Raw genomic sequence first — 12,654 nt, 5'->3', positions numbered from 1 at the left:
CCACCTGTTATGAGCCTAGTCAGTGAGTGGTGGCAGGCTATTTGACTGGAAAGGGCATCAGAACAGAGCCCAGACCTGTTCTCAGCCACATCCACAAGTGTACGTTTTCTAGTAGTGGCCATTACACTCTGTTAAGGAGCAGAATCTTTGACTAAATATTCCTCCTTGCTCGACTGGGCACACTGAGACTATTTGTAGCACCTATGTTGTTGACACAGCTGGGATCAGTTGACTGTACACTGGGATCTTCGCAGTCTGTGTGAACGAGAGCCACACTCAGTGATACACTGAGCCCACAAGAAAAATTAACCGTTCTTGTTTAAATACTACCGCATGTGTGCAGAAGAAAATGCTCTGCCCATTATACCTCGGCATGTAGGTTATTTCCTTTGTTGACATTACTTTCTTTCCTGTGTGGTTTGGGTTTATGGCAATGTTCGTGGAGTTGAGAAGAAGGCAGGCTGAATTATGGCGCTTTAAAAACTATTAAGGCACACACAAAAAAATCAGCAACTCCATTAAGCATCTGGACTGAAAGATTTTGAACTAACAGCAAAATTGAAATAAATTATCATGCTTAAACTCATTATTCACCTGTCCATGTTGAAAATTTGTGGAAAAACACCCACTAACATTCATATCCTCTAATAACTATTTGCTCTTTCTTTATACCAAAAATCTCTTGGGTATTTTCCGTCACTCAGAGAAGGAGGGTTGGTTGAAAGAGAGATAGCTAGTCTTGTTATCAAATGTCATTTTGCCTAGTTTGGTGCTCTCCTCAACTCCAGAAGGGTTGGCATTGGGCAGCAGTTTGCAGGGGATGTGGGAACATGAAGCCTTGCTGAGGGAAAATGAAACCCAGAAGACTTTGCAAGTTATAGCTCTTAGGCTCGGGGATCAAAGGATATGGGGAGAAATGGAAACAGGGGACTGATTTTGATGATCATATTGAATGGTGGAGCCGGCTCGAAGGGCCAAATGGCCTACTCTTAAATCCATTTTCAACATTTCCATGTCAGCCCATGCAGCTGGCCTGCAAAAAGTACCTGAGGGTACTGGGAGAATGCAACTGAAACAAAAATCACTTATCACCCCCACCCCCCCACCCCCCATTCAGAGAACTGCTGAGGTTTTGTCTGTCTGTAATGTGCCATCACATGTGCTGCCTGTGTGTATTCATACAGAGTGACTCCAGATTGTAAACCGGTTCCATTTCAAACTTCACTTGTCTATTTCCCCCTCACACACATTTAATGATCAGCTGCGAGGGCAAACGTTGTGGATGTGCCCCTTTCAGTGAGTTTCAGATCATGATGATATCATGGTCCATTGTGGTTACTGCAACCCCAGATCCTCTCCAGACGTTACTTAATGAAATAGTCATTTCTCGTCCTAACTCAATAGTGCACCATCGGTGCAGAGAGAATCAGCCTTAATAATAATGCATTTGCTAAGTGAATTGCTTGTAAAAACTCACTAAGTTTACAGCAGACAATGGGGACTTGGATTAGGTTCCTGAGCGGCTGTCCAATAGTTGCTACATTAAGCTGCTATAAGATGCTCCTGCCCCAAACTCCCCCCTCTCTATCAAACACAAGCATGCACACATGCACACAAGCATATACTCACTCACTCTGACATCCTGTCTCACACACATTTACACACATACACTCACACACACATCCATACACACACATACATGCAATCACCCACATATACACACACACCCACACATCCACACACAGACACAGACACACACATGCACTCACCCACACATCTACAAACAGTCACACATACATGCAGACACATGCATATACAAACATGCACTCATACACACAAGCACACGGATACACACACATAAGTATGGTTCTTGGGCTTCAGACTTGTATAAAGACCAAAATTGAACTGACACAAGGTTCAACTCAGCCACAAACAGCCTGTAAAATCTTCCTAATGCTCCTGATGGAAAAGCCTGTAAACTCATCAAAACTGACACGACCCAGCACCTTGATTAGCGTATCTGATTAAATCACTCCACATTTAACCACTGTTTCCTTCCAACACATAAAATCATAACTCATTAGAAAAACCTTAACTGAGAAAATACAGGCAAAACACCACATTTTGGACCAGATTTTAACTTAGATCTGAATCCCCTCTGGATTTGGTCATTATACTCAAGTTGATTTGAGCTCTCAGCACTGATACCTCTCAGATTTGGTTGCTAACTTACAATTGTTTATACACTTCCAGTGAATACTGTAGGGCCATGAGCCACACTGACATTCCTTAATCTCTGTCCTGACTGCAGTGGTAAATTCTTTGATCTTGTTCCTTTTTAAAGGTCCTTACCAAAATACCATGAACACACCTCCTGAGGACATCCTGCTGGAGGCTCTGTGCTTAGCACCATTTTAACCCTTTGGATCTGTTACATGCTGTGTGCCAGACAGACCCATTCAATGGTGATAGTATTTCCACAACCAAAAACATTGAGGCAAAGTATCTCTGGCTCCAAAGCTGATATGCCTGTGGAGGTTTCTCTCTATCCTTTGCAAGCATTTCTTTTATTCACTCATGGAACATGGGCATCTCTGGTTGTGCCAACCTTTATTGCCCATCCTTAGTTGTCCTTGAGAAGATGGTGGTGAGCTGCCTTCTTGAACTGCTGTAGTCCATGTGTTGTAGGTTGACCCACAATACTATTAAGGAGTAAATTCAAGGATTGTGACCTAATTACACTGAAGGAACAGATGGTGAGTGACTGGGAGGAAACGTACAGGTGGTGATATTTCTTTGCTGTCCTTGTCTTTCAAGGTGGGAGTGGCTGTGGGTTTGGGAGGTGTTGTCTAATGAATGGATGCATGAATAGATGTTCCCAACAATTTCTGAATTGGGATACATGATGGGAGGTTTTTTTGTCATTGTTTTGGGTGCTCTTCTGGCATAGTGGTCGTGTCCTTAGCCAAGAGGCCTGGGTTCATGTCCCACATGCTTCATGGTACTTAATAATATGTCTGAGTAGCTTATTCGGAAAACATTTGTCACTGTTGTGATAATATCCTGAGTTCCAGTTGCGTATCTCAGTCACGTGACGACCATTGCAATGTTTGAATTGGCCCCTTACAACGTAGTCTTTTTCTACGCTAAGGCTTGGAGCACTCATGTCCATATTTTATTTTATTTTCATTTTTATAAGGTTCAGTTAAAGGGGATTCTGATCTCACGGAGATGGAGGGGCGTGTTTGTGTGGAAGTTAGATATCAGAGATGATCCCTACAGGAAGCATATTAGAGGACACCTTTTAGATACTAAGAGGAGAATATTAGAGGTGATGCCTAGATTTAGAAAAAGGGACATGATTCACAGTAAAAAAAAAGATCTTGATGCAAAGGAATGCATTCTCATTAAGTACTGGATCAGAGTTCAGTTGGTCATGACCATGAGGAGTGGCTGGACTCAAGGTTTCCTGTGTTTCAATCTGGAATACGCTATCTTAATTAATGATGAGATAAAAGTCATTTGAATTTTGAATGGAAAAATCAAGGGAGGAGTATGAGGAAAAATTGAGGGAATGAGACTCTATTGGATATTCTCTTTCAAAGAATTGACATCGAAACCATAGATCCATAAGCTCCTTCTATGCTGCATAATTAAAAATTATTGGATGAATATTTGACTAGAAGTTGTGTGTAAGAGTGAGAATGCAGGAGATTAGCATTCAGTAATGATACTCAATTAGAGAGTCAGTGCAGGTATGATGGGCCAAATGGCCTCTTTCTATGCCAAAGTAATTCTGTAATTCTATGACATAGGAGAAATGTGTTGCTGTCTGCAGAAAAATTGTGGCAGAACATGTCTAATCCTGATCCCATCACGAAATATTTCCCAGTTGGTGTTCTCGTTATACAGCACGCTGAATATCATTATTATGTGCCAATCCTCTTTTGCATATAAACAACTTTTAATAAAGATTAGTTTTTGCATTAATTGTTTTAATAGCCTGTGCTGTACAAGTGAAGTAAAATTTATAAACTGATTATATTATTATAGACAATCTCCAGCTTTCTGGATCCAAGTGGTAAATGATCTACCCATAATATATACTTTCTGGCAAGGTTTTAATGTGTTTATAAGGGCACAAATTATAGATGTAAATTGGCCAATTTCCACAATGATCATTTTGACTAGCTGAGAATATGATCTATCAGAAACCTAGGGTGCCACCATGACTGTGAAAATCACAGATTTGCATTCCAAAAAAACACTGTGAGGTGATAAAATGTCTTTCACTGCAGTTGTTCAGCTGATTTGAATCAGAACCTAGTGCCTTTTTGATTTGAGAGTTTCCTATGACCAGAATAATACTCAATCTCATTTATAATAGACAAGTTCACAAAATCATTGCAGAAATATATTAGAGAAGTGATAAGTACCATTTGATCTCCCATGGCAACAAGAGAGACTGCACTGTAAAGGCTTTTGAATCAGCTGTCTTCCATGACGAACAATCATGAGATTAAGTTTCCCCCAGAATCTGCTATTGGGCAACTACCTGAGTGATCAGGGAAGAGTTCCTTTGGGAAGGGAATTCAAGAGATCAGCGGCCTTCTGGATAAGGAAAAGGACTAACAGCAAGGACCATAAGAAACAACATCATTTGGGAAGAATACCCAAGAGATAAAAGATCCTCCAGTAAAAAACCATCCACAGATCCAAATCAGGGTCAACATCCCTCAAGCAAAAAGACTTCTGATGACACTAAGGTCAGTGGAGTTGTGGATAGTGACGAAGGATGTTGCAGGTTACAGACGGACATAGATGAGCTGCAGAGCTGGGCTGAGAGGTGGCAAGTGGAGTTGAATGTGTAAAAGTGTGAGGTGATTTACTTTGGAAGGAGCAACAGGAATGCAGAGTACTGGGCTAATGGTAAGATTCTTGGCAGTGTGCAGAGCAGAGAGATCTCAATGTCCAGATACATTGATCCTTGAATGTTGCCACCCAGGTTGATAGGGTTGTTAAGAAGGCGTATGGTATGTTCGCTTTTATTGGTAGAGGGGTTGAGTTTCAGAATCATGAGGTTATCCTGCAGCTGTACAAAACTCTGGTAGAGCCATATTTGGAGTATTGCGTACAGTTCTGGTCACTGCGTTATAGGAAGGATGTGGAAGCTTTGGAAAGGGTATAGAGGAGATTTGCTAGGATGTTGTCTGTTATGGAGGGAAGGTCTTATGAGGAAAGGGTGAGGGACTTGAGGCTATTTTAATTAGAGCAAAGAAGGTTGAGAGGCGACTTAATTGAGACATATAAGATAACCAGTGAGTTAGATAGGATGGACAGTGAGAGCCTTTTTCCTCAGATGGCAATGCCTTGCTCGAGGGGACATAGCTTTAAGTTGAGGGGTGATAGATATCGGACAGATGTCAGAGGTAGTTTCTTTACTCAGTGTAATAGGGGTAAGGAATGCACGGCCTCCAACTCTAAGGGCATTTAAATGGTCATAGAATAGTCAAATGGAATAATGTAGGTTAGATGGGCTTCAGATTGGTTCCACAGGTCGGTGCAACATTGAGGGCCGAAAGGCCTGTACTGAACTGTTATGTTCTATGTCCGATGTTCCATTCTTCCAAGTTTTAACAGAGATCATTCTGGAAAAATAGCAAAATGTCCAGATTACCTCCAACTGTAAAGCGAGAGACTTGCGGGGAAGTGGGGTAATGGTATCTGTAAAATGGTTAGATTCATGAATGTACAAAGGGTTAGCTTGGGGAAAAACCTGGGGGAGTGAGATGTTATTTAAGGTAATAATTCTGAAGGAGTTAACATCTGTGTTATATTTACTCCATTAATTCTGTTGAAGTCACACATAGCCTCTATGGACACCGTGAGTTCTACGCTAGCCTTCATAGGGAGCACATGTAACTAGTACAACTCCTGATATTCCTCAAAATTGTGTCCTACTAGTAATATAATTGTACTTATTGCTATCATGCAATAAACCGTCTTGTTAGCTAAGTACAGTGCCTCCTTTATAAAGACTGTATATTGGTATATCCTCTACCATTGATCAAAGTATAGACAAGAGAAGTTTGGTGGTCGTGAACTCCTCCAGAGATCACGAATGCTAGCAAGTAACAGTCAGGATAGTGCTTCTGTTCTACTGAATGGTTGACCTTTTAAGGCAACCCATTGAAATATTAAGTTCCTTTCCATGTATTTTTGAATTGCTTCGAGTTCCTAGGTTTAACATCCTGTCGACAGGTAAGAGTGCCAAACAAAATGTTGTGTTGTGACATCTGGACTTGTGGTGTATAATTGAGCTGGCCCATTTATCCAATTTACTGCATTTTCTCCTGAAACCTCTTTGAATTGCACTTCCAAGAGAAGTCGGGGTGCCCCAGTCCATGTGTGAGCCTGAGTAATGAGGGTTACAGGCTAGTAAAGTGCTCAACATTGAGGCTGTTCTTCTTGAACCTGCCTTCATGCATCTATCCATACCTTCCCTACACAGTTCACTGATTAATGATCAAATGTGGGACTGCTGATATTTCCCTCAACCCAGCAGAGCTGAGGCCATCCTGACTGAGACGTGGATGAGAAATCACGGAGGTAGAATTTGGAATCTGGTCTACAAGCACCGTAAAGAGGCAGGAGGACAGCTGAGGAGCTCCCTGCGATGAATTTTTTTTTTGGAAAATGTCTAACATATTAAGTAGGTTTTTAGATGTTTTTAAATTACTCAGAATTCCAAAATCACAAATGAGGGTAGCAAACACAACGTTGTCTGTTGTGACATCTGCACATTGGCTCTGTCTCGTTGTCACTCCAACCACATTTTGTGTTTTAATGAATATTAATGAAACAATTATGAGGTGTCTCGACCAAAAGAAGCATAAAGCGACTGCTTACATTCGGATAGTTTATTGTTGATAAATTTCTGCCTACCCAACAATTGAATGATTAAAATTTCATAATGGTTTGTAATTAAGTTTGTTATCCATAATCATTACACCTTAGTAAATTCATTTGTCTCTCTAACTGAAAGATTAGTATCCACTTTTATTCATTTTTATTACTGAATCTTGGTTCTGTGTGATGGCAATGTTAATTAATCTGAAACCTTCTTGCACAATGAAATATGCATGCGCCAATGTTTTTCTAAAGCAATTTCTTAAAGCACCATAAGGTGTTCAGGAATGGATGAAGAACTTAATCAGCAGAATGTTTTAATACAGGGCTTAACCAGATGGTGTATTTACACTTTCAATCAACCTTGGATGCAAATAAAATCATACAATTAATCAGCTTTTAGATCTGCTGTTTATCCCTCAGAGTGCAAATGCAGAAACTGGGCGTTAATTACGCACTTTCAAATAAAGTCAACTGTAATTAGGGAAACATTTGTTTTAGGATGGAACAAAATTATTAAAACCAGCTTGTACAAAGGTTAAAATTTATGATTTAATCTTTGTGAATAAACATCCATATAACACCAGAAATATTAATTTTAAGAACTTTTAAATTGCTCTAGGTGTTTAACCCAGACAAAAAGAAAACTTTTAAAATTCAATTTTGTAAGAGACGGATGACAATATTACATGTGAACATAGTGTCTATAGGCTGCCCCCAAAAGCACAAAACCTTTTTTTTAATTCATTCATGAGATGTGGGCATCATTTGTAACTTATAATTGCTTGTCCCTAATTCCTTGAGAAACTGTTTCTGATCTGACACTAATTGTTAGTAAGGCTACAAAACTGACCAATGTGCTGATGTTGGCTGATTAAATATCCATTTCTTCAACAGTGCACTGTCACTGCAGTGTGAATCATGGAGTAAACTCACTGCAGAAATTATCCATGCCTCCTGCAATATCATCTTCCAAACCTGTCTTTCCACCACCTTGAAGGACAATGGCAACTGGTGCATGGGCCACTTGCAAAATTCCCTTCCAAATCACAAAGTTTCCCAACTTGGAATTATGTTACTTCTTCTTTGCAGTCACTAAGTCAAAGTGCTGGACCTCTCAATGCTACTGCTGGTGTTACCACACCATACAGAGTGCAGCAGCTCAAACAAACAGATCATTACCACAGGGCAGCACAGTGGCTCAGTGGTTAGCACTTCTGCCTCACAGCACCAGGGTTCCAGGTTCAAGTTTGCACATTCTCCCCGTGTCTGCATGAGGGTGCTCCAGTTTCCTCCCACAGTCACAAAGATGTGCAGGCCAGGTGAATTGGCCATGTTGAATTGCCTGTAGTGTTAGGTGCATTAGTCAGAGGGAAATGGGTCTGGGTGGGTTACTCTTCGGAGGGTCGGTGTGGACTGGTTGGGCCGAAGGGCCTGTTTCCACACTGTAGGGAATCTAATCTTCTCACCAAATAGACGGGCAATAAATGCTGGCCCAGCCACCTCTGCTCTCATCTGTGAATGAATAGAACAAATGGAAATGCCCCTGTGGCAAAACGGACTGCCTTCCTTCGCCTGCGACTGCAGTTTGCTGGAGCAGAGTAGAATGAAGTCGAGCCAATCTCCTGCTTTTGTCCCCACACCCATGCAAGTTGTTGCTATTTAAATGATCATTCAATGCCCATTTTGCATCCTTCAATTGAATTGGTCTCCACCACATTTCCAGGCAGTTTATTCTACACTCTGTGACTTACTGTGTGAAACAGGTTTTTTGCTCACATCATCCTGGCCTCTTTCGCACATCATTTTAAATCTGCGCCTTCTCGTTCTTGTTCCTTTAACAAGCAGGAACAGCTTCTCCTTATCTACGCTACCCAGCCTACATGTGAGTTTGAAAATCTCTATCAAACCTCCTCTCAGCTTTCTTCTCATTGAGGAGAACATTCCCACTTTCTTCAATCTATCCTCATCAAAGAATTTTTTTTCCCTGGAACCATTCTTGTAGATCGCTTCTGTACTCTCTCCAACTCATATCATTCTTATAATGGTGCCTACAAATGTACACAGTACTCCATCTGTGATCTAACACATCTTACACAAGACTTCCTAGCTCTTGTACTCTATGCCCCTAATAATAAAGCTGAGGACACTGTGTGCTTTATTAACTGCACTCTCCACTTGCCACCTTCAAAGATCTGTGCACATGTACACCCAGGTTCTTCTGCCCCTGGGCCCCCTTAAGAAGTGTACCCCCTATTTTATATTGTCTTTCAATGTTTTTCCTCACACTTCCCTGTACTGAATCTCATCTGCCACCTATGAAGCATATAGCTTTGCACCACTTACCCTTAGCAACTCAGTGCAAAGCAGCTACAGATTATCACAAGTTAAACAATGGACTCACTGATGCTCTCAAATTGAACTAAATGAGTCAATGTGTGCACAAAAAGTGGGGGAGGTGGCAGATAGAATTTAATGAGACTGTGCTAACGATAAGGGAAATCAAATCTCCAACTGTCTTGAATTGTCAAGTAATTTTAAAAGCAAAACACATTATTCGAAATATCTTATTTACTGACATAACTTCAGCAAAGAAGAAATCAAATAACAGAAGTCAGATATCCATGGAATCCTGATAGTGTGGGAATAGGCCATTCAGCCCACATTGACCCCCTAAAGAACATTCACCCAGATCCACATCCCCCCATCCAAGACCCTGCATTTCCCATGGGTTATCCACCTAGCCTGTACATCCCTGGACACTGCGAGCAATTTAGCATGGCCAACCCACCTTAACTGTTACGTCTTTGAACTGCAGGAGGAAACCAGAGCACCCTAAGGAAATCCACGCTGACACAGGGAAAATGTTCAAACTCCATACAGACAATCACTTGAGGGTGGAACCGAACCCGAGTCCCTGGGGCTGAGAGGCAGCAGTGCTAACCACTGCACCACCGTGCTGTCTCAGACCAGGGATTGTATGAGTTTCTTGTGGGGTGCCTGCCAAACTCCTCTGAGGGCTAAATGCAATAGTTGCAACATTTATTCAACATCACTTCTTTAAATATGCCTGAAATATGAGCCCTGTGTTCAAAAAGTCATGCGATGTCAGCATTTGGGGGGTTGGGGGGGAGGGGGGGTTTGTATTTTTTCAATTAGCTTTGGGATGTTGACATTGCTTACTCAGCCCACATTTACCCACCCATCCCTAGGGCTCTTGAAGAGGTGGTGGTGAGCCTCCTTATTTAAAACTGAATGGCTTGCTAGGCCATTTTACAGGGGGGGTTTAAGGTTCAACCACAAGGGTATGGAATGGAGTCACATACAGGCCACATTCATTAAGAACAGCAAGTTTCCTACCTATATTATGCCTAAGGGCATTTCTATAGCTTCATAGGCAGCGCTATTGATATTAGCTTTTTTTTATTGCAGATTTATTTAATTAAATTGAATTATGGTATCTAGCTGCTGTAATAGAATTTGAACACAGGATCATTTGTCTGGACCTCCAGATGTTTAATCCAAAATTGTAACCACAATGCTCACATGGTATTTTCTTTAATCTTCATTTTATTTTCTATTAGGTCTGGATGTGAAGGGTGATGGAGCAGGCCTCTGGCACCAGCAACACCAAAATGAACAAAACACGGCTCCACCCCAGACCAGGGGTTTTCCAGCAAGTGAGGAACACACCCCTGGCCCTGACTCATAGGCAAGGCCGAGGCTTCAGGTCCACAGCTAGGCCCAGACACCTGACTGAGGAAGAAAGCAGTCTCAGCCTGGTGTAGCAGTTTCTCAATGCTCAGTTCTCCCAGTGTGGCGGTCTCCCAGTGTGGCGGTCTCCCAGTGTGGCGGTCTCCTAGTGTAGCAATCTCTTGTGTGGGAATCTCCCAGTTCTAGCAGTTTCCAGGTGTGGCCATCTCTCGGTGTAGCAGTCTCCCAGTGTAACAGTCTCTCAATGAGGTGGTTTCTCGGTATAGTCATCTCTCTGTGTGTCAGTCTCTCTGTGTGTCAGTCTCTCTGTGTGTCAGTCTCTCGGTGTGTCAGTCTCTCAGTGTGTCAGTCTCCCAATGTAACAGTCTCTCAATGAGGCGGTTTCTCGGTATAGTCATCTCTCTGTGTGTCAGTCTCTCGGTGTGTCAGTCTCTCGGTGTGTCAGTCTCTCGGTGTGTCAGTCTCTCGGTGTGGCGGTCTCTCAGTGTGTCAGTCTCTCGGTGTGGCGATCTCTGATAGCAGTCTCCTGGTTTGACGGTCTCCCGGTGTGGTGTTCTCCCGGTGTGGGGGTCTCCCGGTGTACCAGTCTCCTGGGTTTGGGGTATCCCAGTGTTGTGATGTCCCGGTGTAGCATTATCCCGGTGTAGCAGTCTCCCAGTATGGTGTTCTCCTTATGTGAAGGTCTCCCTATGTAGCAGTCCCCTGGTGTAACAGACCCCGGTGTAGTAGTCCCCCGGTTTAACAGTCTCCTGGTGTGGGGGTCTCCTGGTGGAGAGGTCTCCCCTTGTAGCGATCTCCCAGTGGGAGGGGAGGGTCTCCTGGTGTGATGGTCTCCTGGTGTGGCAGTCTCCCGGTGTGGTGGTCTCCAAGTGTGGGGGTGTCCTGGTGGAGCAGTCTCCAGGTGTGGCAGTCTCCCGGTGTGGCGTTCTCCCGATGTGGCAGTCTCCCGGTGTGGCGTTATCCCGATGTGGCAGTCTCCCGGTGTGGCAGTCTCCCGGTGTAGCAAGCCTCCCGGTGTGGCAGTCTCCCAGTGTCGCGGTCTCCCGGTGTAGCGGTCTCCCGGTGTAGCGATCTCCCGGTGTAGCGGTCTCCCAGTGTAGCAGTCTCCCAGTGTAGCGGTCTCCCGGTGTGGCAGTCTCCCGGTGTGGCAGTCTCCCGGTGTGGCAGTCTCCCGGTGTGGTAGTCTCCCGGTGTAGTGGTCTCCCGGTGTGGCAGTCTCCCGGTGTAGCAGTCTCCCGGTGTAGCAGTCTCCCGGTGTAGCGGTCTCCCGGTGTAGCGGTCTCCTGGTGTGGCAGTCTCCTGGTGTAGTGGTCTCCCGGTGTAGCGGTCTCCCGGTGTGGCAGTCTCCCGGTGTAGTGGTCTCCCGGTGTGGCAGTCTCCCGGTGTAGCGGTCTCCTGGTGTAGCAGTCTCCCGGTGTAGCGGTCTCCCAGTGTAGCGGTCTCCCGGTGTGGCACTCTCCCGGTGTGACCGTCTCCCGGTGTAGCGGTGTCCTGGTGTGGCGGTCTTCAGGTGTAGCGGTCTTCCGGTGCAGCGGTGTCCTGGTGTAGCCGTCTTCCGGTGTAGCCATCTCCCGGTGTGGCAGTTTTCTTTGTCTTCAACGTCCAGGTATTCCAGTAGCCCGACATGGCAACCTCGTCCTGACTGAATCTTCCGGATATTCCATTATTCCTTCACCAGCTTTCCCAGGGCGAGAAGCCGTTAACTGTGCTGTGAACTAAACTGAACTTTGTCTGCATTTTACTTTTTTTACTTTTATTACATATGAGTCTGTCATTGAGGTAGGCACCATGTTGGGGCGCCTTATAAAACTTTTCCCTGTATTTTTCACAGAAAAGTACACGTGACAATTAATTTCTATTCTATTAGAGACATAGAGATGTACAGCATGGAAACAGACCATTCTGTCCAACCCATCCATGCCGACCAGATATCCCAACCCAATCTAGTCCCACCTGCCAGCACCCGGCCCATATCCCTCCAAACCCTTCCTATTCATATACCCATCCAAATGCCTCTTAAATGTTGCAATT

This window comes from Chiloscyllium plagiosum, chromosome 27, assembly GCF_004010195.1.
Source record: "Chiloscyllium plagiosum isolate BGI_BamShark_2017 chromosome 27, ASM401019v2, whole genome shotgun sequence".
NCBI lineage: Eukaryota > Metazoa > Chordata > Chondrichthyes > Orectolobiformes > Hemiscylliidae > Chiloscyllium > Chiloscyllium plagiosum.
Note: the sequence above shows the minus strand (reverse complement) of the source record.